We start from the raw sequence: 22,125 nt of genomic DNA, 5'->3' as shown, positions 1-22,125 counted from the left end.
TACTGGATCTGCCTCGTCCATCTTCAGAGTTTACATCCTCAAAAAATTCCAGAAGATTAGTCAAGCATGATTTCCCCTTCATAAATCCATGCTGACTCTGACCTATCCTGTTACTACTATCCAAATGTGTCGTCACTTCATCCTTTATAATATACTCCAGCATCTTTCCCACCACTGAGGTCAGACTAACTTGTCTATAATTTCCTGCTTTCTCTCTCCCACCTTTCTTAAAAAGTGGTATAACATTAGCCACCCTCCAATCCGCAAGAACTGATCCCAAATCTATCTAACTCTGGAAAATAATCACCAATGCAGCCACGATTTCTCGAGCCATCTCCTTCAGTACCCTGGGATGTAGATCATCAGGCCCCGGGGACTTATCAGCCTTCAGACCTAACAGTCTCTACAACACCAATTCCTGGCAAATATAAATTCCCTTAAGTTCAGGTCCTTCAGCCACTGTAACCTCAGGGAGATTGCTTGTGTCTTCCCCAGTGAACACAGATCTGAAGTACCAATTCAATTCTTCTGCCATTTCTTTGTTCCCCGTAATATATTCCCCTGTTTCTGTGTTCAAGGACCCAATTTTAGTCTTCACCATTTATTTGCCTTTCACATATCTAAAAAAGCTTTTACTATCTTCCTTTATATTTTTGGCCAGTTTACCTTCGTACCTCATTTTTTCTCTGCGTATTTCCTTCTTAGTAATCAAAGCTGCCCAGTCCTCCATTTTCCCACATATCTTTGCTATGTTATACTTTTTCTCTTTTAACTTTATATGTTTCTTAACTTCGCTCATCAGCCACGGCCGCCCATGCCTCCTCCTAGGATCTTTCTTCGTTTTTGGAATGAACTGATCCTGCAACTTCTGCATTATGCCCAGAAATATTCAAAATAGTGAGCAGCTGATATTGGAAGGCAACTTGTCTGCTGCTACCAGCTCTTGATTAATGGAGATATGGGGAGGATACAAAAATGAAATAGGCAATTTGGTCCAAACAGTTTGTCAGTAAATCACATGACAAACTGCTGTAATACTGAATCAGTGTGTCTCAAATGTCAGGTTCCACCTTTGTGGTTCAGAGTTGAGCCTGTACAAACTCAACACCTCGATGAAGCCCAGTGCAGACTCTCAGCCTCGAGGTGAGGCACAGTGCGGACTCTTCGCCTCAAGGTGAAGCTCAGTGCAGACTCTCAGCCTCGAGGTGAAGCCCAGTGCGGAGACTCAGCTTCAAGGTGAAGCCCAGTGCAGACTCTCAGCCTCGAAGTGAAGCCCAGTGCAGACTCTCAGCCTCGAGGTAAAGCCAGTACAGACTCTCAACCTCGAGGTAAAGCCCACTGCGGAGACTCAGCCTCGAGGTAAAGCCCAGTGCGGAGTCTCAGCCTCGAGGTGAAGCCCAGTGCGGAGACTCAGCCTCGAGGTGAGGCCCAGTGTGGAGACTCAGCCTCGAGGTAAGTCCAGTGTGGACTCTCAGTCTTGAGGTGAGGCCCAGTGCGGACTCTCAGTCTCGAGATGAGGCCAAGTGCAGACTCTCAGCCTCGAGGTAAAGCCCAGTGCAGACTCTCAGTCTCGAGGTGAGGCCCAGTGCGGACTCTCAGTCTCGAGGTGAGGCCCAGTGCGGTGACTCAGCCTCGAGGTAAAGCCCACTGCGGAGACTCAGTCTCGAGGTGAGGCCCAGTGTGGACTCTCAGCCTCGAGGTGAGGCCCAGTGTGGAACCTCCGCCTTGAGGTGAAGCCCAGTGCGGACTCTCAGCCTCGAGGTGATGCCTAGTGCAGACTCTCTGCCTCGAGGTGAAGCCCAGTGCAGACTCTCAGCCTCGAGGTGAAGCCCAGTGCGGACTCTCAGTCTCGAGGTGAGGCCCAGTGTGAATCCTCCGCCTCGAAGTGAGGCCCAGTGTGGACTCTCAGCCTCGAGGTGAAGCCCAGTGTGGACTCTCAGCCTCGAGGTGAAGCCCAGTGCGGACTCTCAGCCTCGAGGTGATGCCCAGTGCAGACTCTCAGCCTAGAGGTGAGGCCCAGTGCAGGCTCTCAGCCTCGAGGTGAAGCCCAGTGCGGAGTCTCAGCCTCGAGGTAAAGCCAGTGCAGACTCTCAGCTTCGAGGTGAAGCCAGTGCAGGCTCTCAGCCTTGAGGTGAGGCCCAGTGCAGGCTCTCAGCCTCGAGGTGAAGCCCAGTGCGGACTCTCAGCCTCGAAGTGAAGCCCAGTGCGGACTTTCATCCTCGAGGTAAAGCCCAGTGCGGAGTCTCAGCCTCGAGGTAAAGCTAAGTGCAGACTCTTTGCCTTGAGGTAAAGCCAGTGCAGACTCTTTGCCTCGAGGTAAAGCCAGTGCAGACTCTCAGCTTCGAGGTGAAGCCCAGTGCGGAGTCTCAGCCTCGAGGTGAAGCCAGTGCGGACTCTCAGCTTCAAGGTAAAGACCAGTGTGGACCCACTGTTTTAAAAAGATTGTAATGTTGAACTTTTCACTCTCTGTACAAAGAACAAAGAGCAATGCAGCACAGGACCAGATTCTTCAGCTCTCCAAGCCTGTACCGACACATTTTGCCCTTCCACACTAAAACTGTCTTCACTTACAGGATCCATATCCCTCTATTCCCTTCCTATTCAGGTATTTGTCCAGGTGCTTCTTGAATGCTGTTATTGTGTCTGCTTCTACCACCTCTTTTGGCAGTGCATTTCAGGCGCTTACCATCCTTTGTCTGAAAAAGGTGCCTCACACATCTCTTTTAAAGTTACCCCCACCTTGCACCTTGAACCTGGGTCCCCTAGTAATTGACCCCTCCACCCAGGGAAAAAGCCTCATACTTTCCACTCTATCCATATCATTCACAATCTTATAAACCTCTATCAGATTGCCTCTTAGCCTCCTGCGTTCCAGTGAAAACAAACCCAATGTATCCAACCTTTCTTCATAGATAAAATCCCCCATACCAGGCAACATCCTAGTAAACCTTTTCTGTACCCTCTGGTAGTGTGGTGACCAGAACTGTACGCAATATTCCAAGTGTAGCCTAACTAGAGTCCTAACAAGCTGCAGCATAACTTATGTCTTTATTTTTTTGAATTTATACCTAAGATTTGTATCTAGGTATCTTTGTACCTAGCTTAATGTAATTTTTTTTCTAATTTATGTCTCAGATTTTGTACCTAAGATGTCACCAGAAATGGCGACTTTGTACACTTTTTGCTGCACTCATGGATCCCTGTACTTGCATACATGTGACAATAAACCTAATTCTAATTCTAATTCTTGTCTTTTTGTGCTGACCTCAGCATTGACCTCAGCATCTCAGAATACTGCAAAGGTTCAGCCGCAGTAATCAGGATTGTGGAGTGCTGGCTGTGTAGGTGTCATTGGAGCTTGGTTGTGAAGTCTGCATAGTTCAGCATCCTTGACGGCATCACTGTCTGGGCTCACAAATGAAGACTAACCTCCAGAAACTTTTCTCTTGGCTGAGTCCATACTTTCAGGAGAATTGAGGGAGAAGCTATTTTGCTAGAGTTACTGAAGAAAATAGTGTCAGCTATGGCTCAGTCATAACTTTTATGTCTAGTTCTTCGCAAAATATTGAGGGAGTGCCAGACTGTCAAAGGGCTTGTACTGAGGGAGTGCTGCACTGCCCGAGGGTCAATATTACAGGAATTCAGCTTTGTTGGAGGGTCATACTGAGGTAGCATTAAACTACAGGGCATCCAAATATAATGCGACAGTTGCGTTCCTCTGTGACCTCGCACTATGGAAAATCGCGCTAAGGAAAACCGCTATAGAAATTCGTGCTGTAGGCGATTGCTATAAAAAAATTGCTATACCTGTTCAGTAGAAAGTTTGCATTATCCAAACAGCATCACAATTCGTCAATCATGGTATAGCCAATTTGCCTTGATGAAACACATTATATCACAACGACCTGTGTCTCATTATTAGAACATAGAACATAGAACAGTACAGCATAGAACAGGCCCTTCAGCCCACGATGTTCTGCCGACCATTGATCCTCATGTAAGGTAAACCTAATGTGCGAACCCTCAAATTTCTGTGACCATATGCATGTCCAGCAGTCTCTTAAATATCCCCAATGACCTCGCTTCCACAACTGCTGCTGGCAACGTATTCCATGTTTTCACAACTCTCTGTGTAAAGGACCCACCTCTGACATCCCCTCTATACTTTCTGCCAAACAGCTTAAAACTATGACCCCTCGTGTTAACAATTTCTGCCCTGGGAAAAAGTCTCTGGCTATCAACTCTATCTATGCTTCTCATTATCTTGTACATCTCAATTAGGTCCCCTCTCTTCGTTCTTTTTTCCAATGAAAAGAGTCCGAGCTCAGTCAACCTCTCTTTTTAAGATAAGCCCTCCATTCCAGGCAGCATCCTGGTAAACCTCCTCTGAACCCTCTCCAAAGTATCCACATCTTTCCTATAATAGGGCGACCAGAACTGGACACAGTATTCCAAGTGCGGTCTAACCAAAGTTTTATAGAGCTGCAACAAGATCTCACGGCTTTTAAACTCAATCCCCCTGTTAATGAAAGCCAAAACACCATATGCTTTCATAACAATCCTGTCCACTTGGGTGGCAATTTTAAGGGATCTACATACCTGCACACCAAGATCCCGTTGTTCCTCCACACTGCCAAGAATCCTGTCTTTAATCCTGTACTCAATTTTCAAGTTTGACCTTCCAAAATGCATCAATTCGCATTTATCCAGGTTGAACTCCATCTGCCACCTCTCAGCCCATCTCTGCATCCTGTCAGTGTCACGCTGCAGCCTACAACAGTCCTCTATACTGTCAACGACACCTCCAACCTTTGTGGCGTCTGCAACTTGCTAACCCATCCTTCAATCCCCTCAGCCAAGTCATTAATAAAAATTACAAACAGTAGAGGCCCAAGGACAGAGCCCTGTGGAACACCACTCACCACAGACTTCCCGGCAGAATACTTTCCTTCCACTGCCACTCGCTGTCTTCTGTCGACCAGCCAATTCTGTATCCAGACAGCTACATTTCCCTGTATCCCATTCCTCCTGACCTACTGAATGAGCCTACCATGGGGAACCTTATCAAATGCCTTGCTGAAGTCCAGATACACCACATCCACCGCTCGACCCTCATCAACTTGTCTAGTAACATCCTCAAAGAACTCGATAAGGTTTGTGAGGCATGGGCACTATAGAAAACATTGGCTAAGCCACAGACAGAGTAACACGTGCAGTTCTGAAAAAGGAGGGATGTGATTGCACTGGACAGGGTACAAAGGGGATTTACCAGGATGTTGCCTGGACTGTAGAATTTTACTAATGAAGAGAGATTGGACAGACTTAGTGTTTTTTTCCCTTGGAGCAGAGGTGCATGAGAAGCGGGGGACATGACTGAGATGTATAAAATGAAGAGGGTTATAGATCAGGTAGAGAGAAAGGAACCTTTCCCCTGGGTGGAGGGATCAACAACTAATGATCATCAATTTAAGGGATGGGGTAGAAGGTTTCAAGGGAATGTGAGAAAAGTTTTTCAACCAGAGTGTGGTAGGAATCTGGAACTCACTTCCTGTAAGTGTCGTAGAGGTAGTTATACTCAGAACACTTAAGAAGTATTTAGATGTGCACTTGTGATGCTGGGGTTATACAAGATTATGGAGACAGTGAGGTCTGCAGATGCTGGAGATCAGAGTTGAGAGTGTGTTGCTGGAAAAGCACAGCAGGTCAGGTAGCCTCGAGGAGCAGGAGAATCGATGTTTTGAGCTGGAGCCTGATGAAGGGCTTTGGCCCAAAATGTTGAGAAACAAGACTATGGACAAAATGCAGGAAAATGGGATTAGAATAATTAGCCATTTGTATTTGATCAGTGCAGACTCTATGTCAAAGACCCGTTTTGTGTGCTGTTGAACTCTACGACTAAATAAATAGTACTTTAAAGAAGCTGAAGCTTTCATCTTGACTATTCTGGCTTGAACACAAATTCATGGAAGTGGGCATGAAACTATACATTTAAATGATATAAGGAATTTCATGGATAGAATGATGGGTGTGCTAATTTTCTGTGCTAAATGCTAGGCAATTAACACTAGGCAATAATACAGAAAAAGGGCAGAACATTTCCTTTAGATTTTGCAATATACTTAATTACACATAACCTTTGGAGAGGATATTTGTGTGCTGCCAATTACAGCACTGTAGAGATCAGTCTAATAACCTGACCAGTAAGTAGTTTGTAATTTTGTTGTCCCATTAAATTTTGGTCCACATAGTATTTGGAATTTATCATCTTGTGCTGTTTTTTTTAAAACATGCAACAGCCTTCCACATTTTCTAGCCTGCATTAATATGAGGGATATAAGACTGATCTGCAAGGAGACCTGGGTGATTCTTCCTGACCAGCTGTGGACCATGTGCTCACTCGATTGTGCTCTCAATTTTAATCTAGAAAAAAATACCTTCCCAAGTGTATCTCTCCAGGTACATGGAGGGTAGGTGGATTCTTAGAGCAGCTGGTGCTGGAGCTGACCAGGGAGAAGGCAATTCTGGATCTGGTATTGTGTAACGACCAGAATTGGTCAGAGACCTCGAAGTGAATGAGCCATTGGGAAGTAGTGACCATAATACAATAAGCTTAATCTGCAATTTGAGAGGGAGAGGGTACAGTCGGAAGTGACAGCATTTCTGTTGAATAAAGGGAATTATGGATCTATGAGGGAGGAGCTGGCCAAAGTTCAATGGTGCAATACCTTAGCAGGGATGACCGTGGAGGAACAATGGCAGATATTTCTGTGTATAATGCAGAAGTTGCAGGATCAGTTCATTCCTAAAAGGAAGAAAGATCCCAGGAGGAGGCATGGGCGGCCGTGGCTGACGAGGGAAGTAAAGAAACATATATAGTTAAAAGAGAAAAAGTATAACATAGCTAAGTGGGAAAACTGAGGACTGGGAAGCTTTTAAAGAGCAACAGAGGATTACTAAGAAGGAAATACGCAGAGGAAAAATGAGGTACGAAGGTAAACTGGCCAAGAATATAAAGGAGGATAGTAAAAGCTTTTTTAGGTAGTGCAAGGCAAAAAAATGGTTAGGACAAAATTGGGCCCTTGAAGACAGAAACAGGGTAATATATTACGGGGAACAAAGAAATGGCAGAGGAATTAAATGGGTACTTCAGATCTGTGTTCACTGGGAAGACACAAGCAATCGCCCTGAGATAACAGTGGCTGAAGGACTTGAACTTAAGGGAATTTATATTTGCCAGGATTTGGTGTTGGAGAGCCTGTTAGGTCTGAAGGTTGATAAGTCTCCGGGGCCTGATGGTCTGATTCCCAGGGTACTGAAGGAGGTGGCTCGGGAAATCGTGGATGCGTTGGTGATTATTTTCCAGAATTTAATAGATTCGGGGTCGGTTCCTGAGGATTGGAGGGTGGCTAATGTTATACCACTTTTTAAGAAAGGTAGACGAGAGAAAGCAGGAAATTATAGACCAGTTAGTCTGACCTCAGTGGTGGGAAAGATGCTGGAGTCTATTATAAAGGATGAAATTACGGCACATCTGGATAGTAGTAACAGGATAGGACAGAGTCAGCATGGATTTATGAAGGGGAAATCATGCTTGACTAATCTTCTTGAATTTTTTGAGGATGTAACTATGAAGTTGGACGAGGGAAATCCAGTAGATGTAGTGTACCTGGACTTTCAGAAAGCTTTTGATAAAGTCCCACACAGGAGTTTAGTGAGTAAAATTAGGGCGCATGGTATTGGGGGCAAAGTACTAGATTGGATTGAAAATTGGTTGGCTAATAGGAAACAAAGGGTAGTGATAAACGGCTCCATTTCGATTCCCCTAACTATCGAGTCCCCTACCACGAGTACTTTTCGATTCAGCCCCCTTCCCTTCTTTGCCAAAGTGTCAGGCTCAGTGCCAGAGAACTGACTGCTATGGCTTTCCTCTGGTATGTCATTCCCCCCCAGCAGTATCCAAAATGGTATACTTATTGCTGAGGGGAATGTCCACAGGGGATCTCTGCACTGTCTGTCTGTCCTCTTTTCTCCCCCTGACTGTAACCCATCTATCCTTATCCTGAGCCTCAGGAGTGACCAACTGCTGGTAACTCCCCTCAATTACCCCCTCAGCCTCCCGAATGATCCGTAGTTCATCCAGCTCCAGCTTCAATTCCCTAACACGGTTTCCAAGGAGCTGGAGTTGGGTGCACTTCCCACAGACGTAGCCAGCGGAGACATGTGCCATGTCTCCCACCTGCCACATTCTGCAGGAGGAGCAAGCAACCGCCCTAGCATCCATACCCGGCTTATCTGAACACCCACTCAGTACTAAACAAGAAAGCTTAATTCAGTTGCTATAAAATCAAGCAATAAACTTATATTCAATAAAGGAAGTTTAGAAATGAACTGTACCTTATTAACTTGGTTAGAGGAGGAGGGCTGGTGGGAGACACTACGGTTGTAGTGCCTCGGGTTTAGCCGCCCTGCTAATATATATGGTCACTTACTTTCCTTCCCGGCAGCCCCTCTGGTCTGCGTCACTTCTTTTCAGTATTTTGCGTGAGAACTTTGTGTACAAACTCACATTGCAAAAAAAAATTGCAAAAAAAGTCAACAGTACATAATTGACTTTGTAGCATTTTAGGGTGTATTGAAGTTGTGAAAAGTGCAATGAAAGTACAGCCTTACGATTAAATAGCAAGGGCATACTTTTTAACTTGTATTATTCTGTGCTTTAAGAAGAGTATACTGATTGACATCAGTAAGGTTTGCATGGTCAGGAAGGATAGATCACAAAGGGTTAGGCTGATAAAGGCTGAAGGTAACCTTAGTGATGAAGTAGTGCCAACTCATGTGGAAGAGCAGAGAGTTAAAACAGCAAGGTTAGCAGCTGAAGTGGCTGATAGTTCTGAGCTGGTCCATACAACACGGTTTGACTTTGAATCAATTTCAGTCCATGAGGGATAGAAATTGGGGCAAAGAGAAATCCTCATGTGGAAAGAGAAAGGTGGTTCTCAGTGAAGATCATAAGGATATCTGACCACAGGGTAAACAAGAAACCCTTGAGGGGTTCAAAGAAGTTAAAAAGCTCTGGTGTTTTCATTGTAATAAAGTGGGACACACAAAATCACAGTGTAGGTGGGCTAGGAGAAAGCCAGATGTAGGAAAACTGGACAAACCTGGGAGTTTTGTTGGACTAGTAACAAAAAGCACAAGGGAAGTTACTCAGAGTGTACAAGATAGTCAGAGGTTGATTAAGAAGGAAGTGCCAGATCTGCTTAAAAAAATATACATGCAAGGGAAAAGTTTATTCACCGAGGCCAGGGTTAGTAGGTAAAGAGGTTACAATATAAAGGGACACAGGATCCTCTCAGTCTGTAAGGTTGAAGGATAAGGAGATATGTACTCCTGAGGGACTACTGCCAGAAAAGGTACTGGTAACAGGAATTCATGGTGAGACAATAAGTGCTCAATCATGTAAAGTGAGGCTAGAGAGTCCAGAGAAGAGTGGAGAATTTGTAGTAGGAGTACGAGACAAACTCTCAGCTCAAGGAATACAATTTGTCCTTGCAAATGAAATAGCTGATTCACCAGTAGGTATGCTGCCTACTCTGGTTTAAAGGTCAGTGGAGATGCAGGCAACTGAAGAAATGAAAGATGTATTTCCAGGAATTTTCCCAGATTGTGTGATCACAAGTTGAAGCAGGGTAGTTCAAAAGGCACAGATAAGGTTTATAGAACATAGAAAAATACAGCGCCGTACAGGCCCTTCGGCCCTCGATATTGCGCCGATCCAAGCCCACCTAACCTACACTAGCCCACTATCCTCCATATGCCTATCCAATGCCCGCTTAAATGCCCATAAAGAGGGAGAGTCCACCACTGCTACTGGCAGGGCATTCCATGAACTTACGACTCGCTGAGTGAAGAACCTACCCGTAACTTCAGTCCTATATCTACCCCCTCTTAATTTAAAGCTATGCCCCCTTGTAATACCCGACTCAATACGCGGGAAAAGGTTCATACTGTCGACCCTATCTAACCCCCTAATCATCTTGTACACCTCAATCAAGTCACCCCTAAACCTTCTTTTCTCTAATGAAAACAGCCCTAAGTGTCTCAGTCTTTCCTCATACGATCATCCTACCATACCAGGCAACATCCTGGTAAACCTCCTCTGCACCCGTTCCTTCCTATAGTATGGCGACCAAAACTGCACACAATACTCCAGATGCGGCCGCACCAGAGTCTTAAAGAACTGCAACATGACCTCAGGACTCCAGAACTCAATTCCTCTACCAATAAAAGCCAGTACGCCATATGCTTTCTTCACCGCACTATTTACCAGGGTGGCAACTTTCAGAGATCTGTGTACATGGACACCAAGATCCCTCTGCTCATCCACACTACCAAGTATCCGACCATTAGCCCAGTACCCCATCTTTTTGTTACTCATACTAAAGTGAATCACCTCACACTTACCCACATTGAACTCCATTTGCCACCTTTCTGCCCAGCTCTACCCACATTGAACTCCATTTGCCACCTTTCTGCCCAGCTCTGCAGCTTATCTATATCTCACTGTAACCTGACACATCCTTCCTCACTGTCAACAACTCCACCGACTTTAGTATCATCCGCAAACTTGCTCACCCAACCTTCTAGCCCCTCCTCCAGGTCATTTATAAAAATGACAAACAGCAGTGGTCCCAAAACAGATCCTTGCGGAACACATCTAGTAACTGCACTCCAAGATGAACCTTTACCATCAACTACTACCCTCTGTCTTCTTCCGACCAGCCAATTCCTAATCCAAACCTCCAACTCACCCTCAATGCCATACCTCCGTATTTTTTGCAGTAGCCTACCATGGGGAACCTTATCAAACGCCTTACTAAAATCCATATACACCACATCTACTGCTTAACCCTCGTCCACCTCCTTAGTCACCTTCTCAAAGAATTCAATAAGGTTTGTGAGGCACGACCTGCCCTTCACAAAACCATGCTGACTATCCTTGATCACATTATTCCTATCCAGATGTCCATAAATCCTATCCCTTACAATTCTCTCCAAGACTTTGCCCACAACAGAAGTGAGACTCACCGGCCTATAGGAATCAAGAGTGCTCTGAAGTATATGCAATACTTGGTGCATTGGGCTTGATTTTCCAGATCATACATTGTACATAAAGTGCCTTAAATTTGGTGTGAAAATGGAATTGATAAAACAACTTTGGACATTCCAGTTTTGTGGAGTAGATTAGATTAGATTGCTTACAGTGTGGAAACAGACCATTCGGCCCAACAAATCCATACTGACCCGCTGAAGCACAACCCACCCAGACCCATTCCCCTACATTTACCCCTTCACCTAACACTATGGGCAATTTAGCATGACCAATTCACCTGACCTGCACATTTTTGGACTGTGGGAGGAAACCGGAGCACCCGGAGGAAACCCACGCAGACAGGCTCCCTCACACGACCCTTTCCTCCCTGCCTGACGGGTACATACTTATCAAGGACACTCAATAGTTGCTCCTTGAACAAGCTCCACATATCAATTGTGCCCTTCCCTTGAAGCTTACTTTTCCAAGCCACGCATCCTAAGTCATGCCTCACCGCATCATAATTTCCCTGCCCCCAGCTATAACCCTTGCCCTGTAGTGCACACTTATCCATCACTAGAGTAAAAGTCACCGAATTGTGGTCACTGTCCCCAAAGTGCTCACCTACCTCTAATTCTAACACCTGGCCTGGTTCGTTACCCAGAACCAAATCCAGTATGGCCTCACCTCTTGTTAGCTTTTTTGATCAGATCTTTTTTGAGACTTTTTTGATCAGATAAGTGAGACAGAGCAGGAGCAACTAGGTAATCATGCAAGTATCTTTAGCTCTGCTACGCTTATTGAGTTACAGCAGAAAGATGAGAATTTAAAACAGTTATATCAAAAAGCATATGCAGAGAAGGAGAGTGAATGCATCCCAGTATGTTATTACTTAACAAATGATATCTCAATGAGGAAATGGAGACCATCACACAATCAAGCAGATGAGAAATGGGCAGAGATTCATCAGATTGTTTTGTCAGTAGGGTATAGAAAGGAGATGCTGCAAGTGGTGCATGAGCAACCACTAGGAGGTCATTTAGGGGTGAGGAAAACACAGGCTAAAATGCAAAGACATTTTTACTGGCCTGGACTACACAAGTAGTTGAATTTTACCAAGCGTGTCACACATGTCAGCTAATTGGAAAAACCACAGGCAGTAATAAAACCTGCACCTTTAATACCTATTCTAGCATTTGAGGAACCATTCACAAGAATCTTGATTGACTGCGTAGGTCCCCTACCTCAAACAAAAAGTGGGAATAATTATTTATTAACAATAATGGATGTGTCGACTAAATTTCCAGAGACAATCCCATTACACAACATCACAGCTAAAGGGTTGTAGATGAATTACTTGAATATTTTTACTAGATACGGTCTGCCAATAGAGATCCAGTCAAATCAAGGATCAAAATTCACATCCAAACTATTCAAGGAAGTTATGGATATCTTGGGAATAAAACAATTCAAATCCACGGCATTCCATCCAGAATCACAGGGAGCACTGGAGAGATGGCATCAAACACTAAAGACCATGTTGAGGGCTTATGGTCAGGATTATCCACATGATTGGGATGAAGGAGTTCCGTTTGTTCTTTTTGGATTAGAGATACACCAAATGAATCGACCAAATTCAGTTCATTTGAATTAATCTTTGGGCATGAAGTAAGAGGACCATTAAAATTGATTAAGGAGAAATTAATAAGTCAGAATTCAGAGACCACCCACTTGGACTATGTGTCAAATTTTAGAGAACGATTAAATAGAGCTGGAGAGTTGGTGAGACAAGCAGTGGATAAGAGATCACAAATTCGCAATTTTGCAATTGGGGATAAGGTATTAATGTTCCTTCCAGTAACAGATGAGCCTTTAAAAGCAAAGTTAAAAATCACACCACACCAGGTAATAGTCCAACAGGTTTAATTGGAAGCTTTCGGAGTGCCCCTTCTTCATCAGGTTATTGAGAATGACCTGATGAAGGAGCATCGCTCCGAAAGCTAGTGTGCTTCCAATTAAACCTGTTGGACTATAACCTGGTGTGGTGTGATTTTTAACTTTGTACACCCCAGCCCAACACCGGCATCTCTAAATCATGACTAGTTTAAAAGCAAGGTTTAGTGGACTTTATCAAATCGAGAGGAAATTGAGTGAGATGAACGACTTGATAAGAACTCCAGACAAGAAGATGTCTCACAGAGCGTGTCATGTGAATATGCTCAAAAGGTATTTTGATAGGGAAGGAAAGCAAGAGGAGAAGGTGTTAGTGATTACAGCACACAAGGAAGAACCAAGTTCAGAGGATTCTGAATTAGACATTCCTCAAATCAAATTGGACAATGAGGAAGTTGTCAAAAATTGGGATAAATTATTGAGTTACCTTCCACAAGAAAATCAAAATGACCTGAAAGAATTATTATTATCATATGGGGAGATATGTGGAAATAAACTGGGAAGTACTAACTTAATTGTGCATGATGTAGATATAGGAGATGCTGTTCCAATTAAGCAACATCCTTATAGGCATCGCCCTCTGAAGTTGGCACAGGTTCAGAAGGAGATAGAGCGCATGCTCCAAGGTGGCATAATCAAAGTGAGTTACATTGACCAGAGCTCATACCAAAGCCAGATGGCAACTAACAGTTATGTGTGGACTGTTGCAAAGTCAACACTGTTACAAAGACTGATGCATTTCCAATTCCCCACGGTTGGAGGACTGTGTCGAAAAGGTGGGACAAGCAACTTGCATTTCTAAATTGGATTTGCTCAGAGGCTACTGACAAGTACCTCTGTCAGAGACAGCTAGGGCAATTTCAGCTTTTGTGATGCCAAGTGGACCAAATCAGTTCAAAATCATGCCATTCGATATGAAAAACATTCCCGAGCCACATTTGAGAGACTGACTAATAAGGTCATTGTGGGGTCACCCAATTGTGCTGTTTACATTGATGACCTGGTGATTTTTAGTCACTCATGGAAGGGACATTTACAGCATTTATCAGACTTGTTTGATCAACTTCGGAAGGCAGACTTGATGGTAAATCTAGCTAACAGTGAATTTGCCAAACCCCAAGTCACCTTCCTGGGCCATGTTATTGAACATGGACAAATGCCCCACAAAATGCGAAAACACAAGATTAGCCACCCCAGATTACACAAAGCCTTTCAAAATGGCTATCGATGCTAGTAATGTGAGTGTCAGTGTGGTGCTGCTGCAGGAGGATGACGAGGGAATAGAAAGACCCATTGGGTATTTTTCCAGGAAGTTGAACATTCATCAACAGAAGTATTCAACAGTGGAGAAAGAGACTTTAAGCTTGGTGTTGGCATTACAACATTTCAGTGTTTATATTACCAGCAATGCATCTGAGACAATCATATGCACTGATCATAACCCACTGACATTTGTGGAAACATTTAAGGACAAAAAATCCAGTCTGTTCAGATGGAGTTTGTTGTTGCAGCCGTTCACTTTGACAATTGTGTATGTGGCAGCTCGCAAAAATGTGATTGCCAATTCATTATCGCGACTCAAATGAGATACAGAGGCTTCGGTGGCAGGTGTGTCACGGCTTAGATTTGCATGAGGCTTTGCATGTTTGCATGTATGTAGTTAGTATAGTGTATATGTGTGTTTTAGACTACTAACTAGTTTGTTTTTGAAGGATTTTAAAAATGAAGCCATCTTTTGATATTGATGGCTATTTTTAAGTGGGGAGGTGTCACAAAGCTGGTCCCTTTTTTCCTAAAAGCTGTTCCTTTTCTCAAGGAACGCTGTGTCCTTGGTTTTTTCAGAGGGTTCCTAAACAGCTCCTGGTTCCAATTAGACTGGTTTGGGACAGAGATTTAAGGGTATTGAGAGGCCTTTTTGTTTATACATAAACAGATGAGACTTCAGGCCAGAGTGGTCATGTTTTAGAAGTGACCTGTATAAAGAACGGGGAGTGGTCAGCTCTCTAGCTGAGCAGTTCAGTCCAGAACTAGTTAGAAGTTCAGCAGTGGACTGTGTGAACAGGCTGCAAAAAACTCTCTCTCTTTCTGACGTTCTAACTTCTGCCCTGTAAGCATTTGTTCCATTTTTACTGTTTCTTAAGTGGGGTTTGCTTATTGGGACTGTTGTGTGTATTCGGAGAAGCATAATTAAATCTAGTTTGGATGGACTGAGTTCTGTAGGGGTTCTTTATTCTGTTCTGTGTGTTTTATTGTGTAATTTTGTGAATAAATTTTTAAAACCTGGTAGTCAACCTAGCTAACTTACTCCAGTTAATTTTCACTGTACACTTACTGAAACAAATTGCAAAGTTATGGCCCAGATTGCCTGCTTAAGAATGTTTTGATTGGTCTGCCCTCGGCCATAAGAACAGATAAACCATAAGTTTATTGGTTGGCAGTAGCTACTAATTTGACTATCTATAATAGGTTACTTTCTGACTGAAGCTAAATACAGGAAGTATTACAGACTACAAATTAAAATGCCAGAAGGAAAATTTTGAAGATTAGTTTTTCTTATTTTGTTCTTAATTTTAGAGATGTAGGATGTGTTGTATCTGTGTGCTGTGGGAGTTGGTGGACCTCATTGTGGTTCATAGTGACTATTTCTGTCGCAAGTGTTGTTGCTTGAGGAACTCCAGCTCAGGGTTTTGAAAATTGCGGTACATCAGGGAGAGGGAGAGTTACTTGCATGCTGTGTTTCAGGAGGCAGTCACACCCCTGAGATTAAATACCTCAATCTCAGTCAGTGGTCAGGGACAGGAAGGTGTGACTTCAAGTGAGGTAGGTCGTGTGATCCAGGAGATAGTGCTGGAGGAGCCTTAGCCTTCGACCCTGTCTAACAGGATTGAGATTCCTGCTCCCTGTGTGGATGAGAGTGTCAGCTGGAGGGAGGATGAGCAAACTGACCATAAGCCATTCAAGGGGGAGCAACATCCTTTGGCACTGTCCACAACTCTATTGACCTCAGTGTTTACTAACCCATCCTTCTATGCCCCCATCCCAGGTCATTTATAAAAATGACAAACAGCAGTGGCCCCAAAACAGATTCTTGCTGTACACCCCTAGTAACTGAACTCCAAGGATGAACATTTCCCATCAATCATCACCCTCTGTCTTCTTTCAGCTCGCCAATCTCTGATCCAAACCTGGAAATCACCCTCAATCCCATGCCTCTGTATTTTGTGCAATAGCCTACTGTAGGAAACCTTATCAAACACCTTACTGAAATCCATATACACCACATCAACCGCTTTACCCTCATTCACCTGTTTGGTCACCTTTTCGAAGAACTCACTAAAGTTTGTGAGGCACGACCTACCCTTCACAAAACCATGTTGACTATCGCTAATTAAATTACTCCTCTCTAGATGATTATAAATCATATCTCTTCGAATCCTTTCCAACACTTTACCTACAACCAAAGTAAGGCTCACAGGTCTATAATTACCAGGTTTAATTACTCCCCTTCTTGAACAAGGGAACAACATTTGCTATCCTCCAGTCTTCTGGCACTATTCCTGTAGACAGTGATGACATAAAGATCAAACCCAAAGGCTCTGCAATCTCCTCCTTGGCTTCCTAGAGAATCAGGCCCATCGGGCCCAGGGGACTGATCTATTTCTACACTTTCCAGAATTGCTAACACCTCCTCCTTATAAACCTCAATCCCATCCAGTCTAGTAGTCTCAAGTGCCTTTAAAAACAGGCAGAGGACAACTAAAGAAGAAAACAATCAGTGAGGAGAAGAGTAAGTTAGCTAGTAATATAAAAGAAAATTTCAAGTTTTTTTTAGATATCTAGAAAGTAAGAGAGAGGCAATGTGGACATTGGGCTCCTGGAAATTGGGGCAGGAAAAGTAGTAATGGGGAACAAAGAAAAGGCAATAGAACTGTACAAGTATTTTTGATTTTTGGTTTGATTTATTTTTGTTACATGTACTAAGATATGGTGAGAAGTATTGTTTTACATGCTAACCAGATGATTCATACCTTACATAGGTAAATTAATGTAACAGTTGAGAGTGTGGTGCTGGAATGAGATTCATTCCTGTTGAAGGGCTTTTGCCCGAAACGTTGATTCTCCTGCTCTTTGGATGCTGCCTGACCTGCTGTGCTTTTCCAGCAACACACTCTCTACTCTAACCTCCAGCATCTGCAGTCCTCATTTTCTCCCCATCAAGCTAATAGAATAGAATGCAGAATATTGTGTTACCGCTTCAGAGAAACTGCAGAGAAGGATCAACTCTAATACATGAGAGGTCTGTTCATAAGTCTGATAACAGCGGGGAAGAAGCTGTTTTTGCATCAGTTGTCATGGAAGAGCTGAAAATGTGTTGCTGGAAAAGCGCAGCAGGTCAGGCAGCATCCAGGATCCTGTTCCCTGGATGCTGCCTGACCTGCTGCGCTTTTCCAGCAACACATTTTCAGCTCTGATCTCCAGCATCTGCAGACCTCACTTTCTCCATCATGATGGAAGACACAAGCAGCAGACCAGACCTTAAATAGAGTCAGGGGCAGGGATGAGTGGAGTGACCATCACTTAGGAGAAGGCGTTGGGGAAGCTGCAAGGTCTGAAAGTGGATAAATCACCCGGACCAGATTGACTACACCCCAGAGTTCTGAAGGAGATAGCTGAGGAGATTGTGGAGGCATTGGTGGTGATTTTCAGGAATCACTGGAGTCCGGGAGGGTCCCAGAGGACTGGAAAATGGCTAACGTAACACTTCTGTTTAAGAAGAGAGGGATGCAGAAGACAGGAAACTATAGGCCAGTTAACCTGACCTTGGTCATTGGTAAAGATTTTAGAGTCCATTATTAAGGATGAGATTGTGGAGTACTTGAAAGTGCATGGTAAAATAGGGCTGAGTCAGCACAGCTTCATCAAGGGAAGGTCATGCCCGGCAAATCTGTCAGAATTCTTTGAGGAGGCCAGTGGTTGTGTTCGACTTGGATTTCCAGAAGGGCTTTGACAAGGTGCCATGCAACAGGCTGCTAAGTAAGATAAGAAACCATGGTGTTCAGGGAAAGGTATTGGTATGGAGAGAGGATTGGCTGACTGGCAGAGGCAGAGAGAAGGGATGAAAAGGTGTTTCTCAGGATGACACTCAGGATGATGAGTGGAGGTCTGCAGATGTCAGACGAAGGAACTGAGGGCATTGTTGCAACGTTTGCAGATGACACAAAGATGAGGGAGGGGCAGGTATTGATGATGTGGGGAGGCTGTAGAAGGACTTGAACAAGCTAAGAGAGTGACACAGAACTGGCAGGTGGAATACAATGTGGGAAAGTGTGAGGTTATTTGGTAGAAAGAATCAAGGCATAGTCTATTTTCTAAACAAGGAAATTTGAAGTACAAAGGAACTTGGGAGTCCTAATTCAGAATTCTCTTAAGGTTACTGTACAGGGTCAGTTAGCAGTTAGGAAGGCAAATGCAATGTTGCATTCATTTCAAGGCTAGAACACAAGAGCAGAAATGTACTGCTGAGGCTGTAAAAGGCTCTGGTCAGACTGCATTTGGATATATTGTGAGCAGTTTTCAGTCTTGTATCTAAGGAAGGATGTGCTGGCATTTGAGGGGCTCCAGAGGAGCTTTAGAAGAATGATTGGGGCGGCACAGTGGCACAGTGGTTAGCACTGCTGCCTCACAGCACCAGAGACCCGGGTTCAATTCCCACCTCAGGCAACTGACTGTGTGGAGTTTGCACATTCTCCCTGTGTCTGCGTGGGTTTCCTCCGGGTGCTCCGGTTTCCTCCCACAGTCTAAAAATGTGCAGGTTAGGTGAATTGGCCATGCTAAATTGCCCGTAGTGTTAGGTGAAGGGATAAATGTAGAGGAATGGGTCTGGGTGGGTTGCTTTTCGGCGGGTCGGTGTGGACTTGTTGGGCCGAAGGGCCTGTTTCCACACTGTAAGTAATCTAATCTAATCTAATCAAGATTTCAGAGATGAAGGACTTATCATATGAGGAATGGTTGAGAACGCTAGGTCTGCACTCGGACTTTGGAAGGATGAGGGGGTATTTGATTGAAACTTACAGGATACTGAGAGGCCTGGGTAGAGTGAACGTGGAGGTGACATTTCCACTAATAAGAGAGACTAGGACCCAAGGGCACAGCCTCAGAGTGAAGGGATGACCCTATAGAACTAAGATGAGGAGGAATTTCTTCAGCCGGAGGGTGGTTAATCTGTGGAACTCATTGCTTCAGAGGGCTGTGGTATATTTAAGACTGGGATACAAAAGTTCTTGATTTGTAAGTGAATCAGGGTAATAGGGAGAAAGCAGAAGAATGGAGTTGGGAAATGTACCAGACATGATTGAATGACATAATTCTGCTCCTGTGTCTTGTGTCTTATGGTTTTATGTTTAAACAATTTAACATGATTTATAGAGTGAAACCATTTTCTCAAGTGGAATATTCCAGAACTTAGATGTATAACCTAATGTTGGGCAGCACATTGGCTCAGTGGTTAGCACTGCTGCCTCACAGCACCAGGGACCTGGGTTTGATTCCAACATGCAGCGGGAGTTTACCCTGTATCTGAGTGGGTTTCTACTGGGTGCTCTGGTTTCTTCCCACAGTTCAAAGATGTGCAGATTAGGTGGCTTGGTCAGTCATGCCAAAATTATCCGTATGTTCAGGGATATGTAGACTAGGTGGATTAGTCATGGTAAATGTGGGGTTGCAGGATTCGGGGGAGGGTTGGTGCAGACTTGATGGGCCAACTGGCCTCCTTCCTAGGGATTCTATGTTTTAATGAAGGCAGTTGTTCAAGAGTGATGTCAGAACCAGTTATTCACACAATGGAGAAAGGAGATTTGGCCTGCTGAGTCCACACTGAATCTCCAAAGAGCATCTCCCTCCAGCCTACCCCTGTAACCCTGCATTTTCTATGGGTGACCCACCTCCTACACATCCATGGGCACTATGAAAAACTTAGCATTGCCAATTCACTTAACTGCACACCTTTGAACTGTGGGAGGAAATCGGAGCACCCGACACAGGGAAACGTGTGGAAGTTTCACACAGACAGTTACAATTGGATAGGTACATGGATGGGTGCTTAAGCTAGGACAAATGTTCGGCACAACATCATGGGCCGAAGGGCCTGTTCTGTGCTGTATTGTTCTATGTTCTATGTTCTATCTATGTTACCCAAAGTTGGAATCGAACGAGATCCCTGGCGCTGTGAAGCAGCAGCGCTAACCACACAATTTGAAATCAATTGTAATTTTCAAAACTGAGATGGAGAAACTTCTGTTAGGTGAAGTTTCCAAACCATTTGGAATAAAAATAGGGAGAGAGGTTATAATACAGGTCAGCCATGATTTTAATGTCAGAACAGGCTGCAAGGGTTAAATTACCACCACTTCCTTGAAATCCATAAATTTCTTCCATCTTTTTCAATTAACAGGCAGTGTTAAAACTGTACCAACAGCATCCAATCTTCCAGCTTGCTTTCATATTAAGAAATTGAGGGTTTGTTGCTGAATTATTGCTGCAGCCACCGAAGAAACTTCGACAGCAGTTCAAAGACCTTGGCTATCACCATCAAGCAGGTAATTGGCTATTCGAACTTGGATCACTGTCACTGTGTGCTAAGCGGATCTATCTGATTTGGTATCCACTCACTACACTGAGGGGTGACAGATGTTAGAGGTAGTTTCTTTACTTAGAGAGTAGTAGGAGCATGGAATGGCCTGCCTGTAGCAGTAGTAGACTCGCCAACGTTAAGGGCATTTAAATGGATAGGCATATGGAGGAGAATGGAATAGTGTAGGTTAGATGGGCTTCAGATTGGTTTCACAGGGCGGCACAACATCGAGGGCCGAATGGCCTGTACTGCGCTGTAACGTTCTATGTTCTAGGATACAATGATGAGGTTACATGTTTGCGTGGTACAGACTTGAGTTTTGAATTTGGCGAGTGCTTACTGTTACACACCAACTATTCAGCTTCCCTCCACATTAACCACAAGTTCAGGGAAAGATTGGTGAATTGGATTGATGGATGCTTCAGGTCTTCAAAGTAAATGTAAGGTCTGCAGTGATTTTTTTCTCTCTTTTCTTAAAACTAGCTGCAGAAGTATAAGATTGATACTGGTGAGTTATAAAAAACCATAACAATGAAATATCTTTGTAACTCTTCTGTTGTTACCAGTAGCCACAGTGTCCAGTCTTATCCTCCATAATGAGCTGACCAACATTCTTCAAAAGAGGAAGAATGTGTTCCAGCAGGATCTACCTCACTTGGTGCCGTCTTGTCAATCTAGTACTATATGCAACTGTCTCCTGCAATTCCATCCCTCACCAAGACACATTGGGCAGCACCTTCTAAATCTTCTAATTCTTCAATTTAGATGGAGTGGAGCAGAGATGCATGGGAACACCACTGCCTACAAGTTCCCCTCAAAGCCACACACCATCCTGACTTGAAATTATATTGCTGTTCCTTCTCCATTGGGACAAAGTCCTGGGTCATCTCTGCTGCCCTTCTTGAACAAGGGCATAACATTTGCAATCCTCCAGTCCTGTGGTCCTAAACTTGTAGACAATGACAACTCAAATATCAAAGCCAAAGGCTCCAACACCTCCTCCCTAGCTTCCCAGAGAATCCTCAGATATATCCTATCTGGCCCAGGGGACTTGTCTACTTTCACTCCTTCTAGAATTGATAACATCTTTTCCTTACTAACCTCGATCCTTTCTAGTCTAATATCTCGTACGCCATTCTTCTCCTCTACAATATTCTCCTTTTCCTAAGTGAAAACCATTGAAAAATATTCGATTAGCACCTCGCTGATCTCCAGAGGGTCCACACACAACTTCCCACTTCTGTCTTTAACTGGCTCTATTCCTACCCTAATCATCCATTTATTCCTAACATACCTATAGAAAGCTTTAGGGTTCTCCTTTATTCTATTTGCTAAAGATTGCTCATGTCCTCTCATTGCTCTTCTTAACTCTCTCTTTAAATCCTTCCTAGCTGATCTGTAACTCTCCATCACCTCATCTGAACCATCTTATCTCATCGTCACATAAGCC

General features: G+C 43.9%; 1 protein-coding gene across 3 annotated transcripts in view; it reads left to right on the top strand.

Annotated features, from left to right (window-relative positions):
* Nucleotides 1-22,125, top strand: part of tmem63c (transmembrane protein 63C) — a 312,913-nt gene that overhangs the window by 7,990 nt on the left and 282,798 nt on the right. The window contains exons 2-3 of one of the 3 annotated variants that reach the window (XM_043701472.1): nt 20,496-20,640; nt 21,159-21,183. The exons of 1 other annotated variant lie outside the window; for it this stretch is intronic. The gene's annotated coding sequence lies outside the window, so the exon portion shown is untranslated. The remainder of the gene's footprint in view (nt 1-20,495; nt 20,641-21,158; nt 21,184-22,125) is intronic. One more of the 3 variants, XM_043701470.1, reaches the window with a different exon arrangement.

The sequence above is a fragment of the Chiloscyllium plagiosum genome, chromosome 12 (genome assembly GCF_004010195.1).
Source record: "Chiloscyllium plagiosum isolate BGI_BamShark_2017 chromosome 12, ASM401019v2, whole genome shotgun sequence".
Taxonomy (NCBI): Eukaryota; Metazoa; Chordata; class Chondrichthyes; order Orectolobiformes; family Hemiscylliidae; genus Chiloscyllium; species Chiloscyllium plagiosum.
The sequence above is the reverse complement of the archived record's forward strand: the minus strand, read 5'-3'. Positions and strand labels throughout refer to the sequence as shown.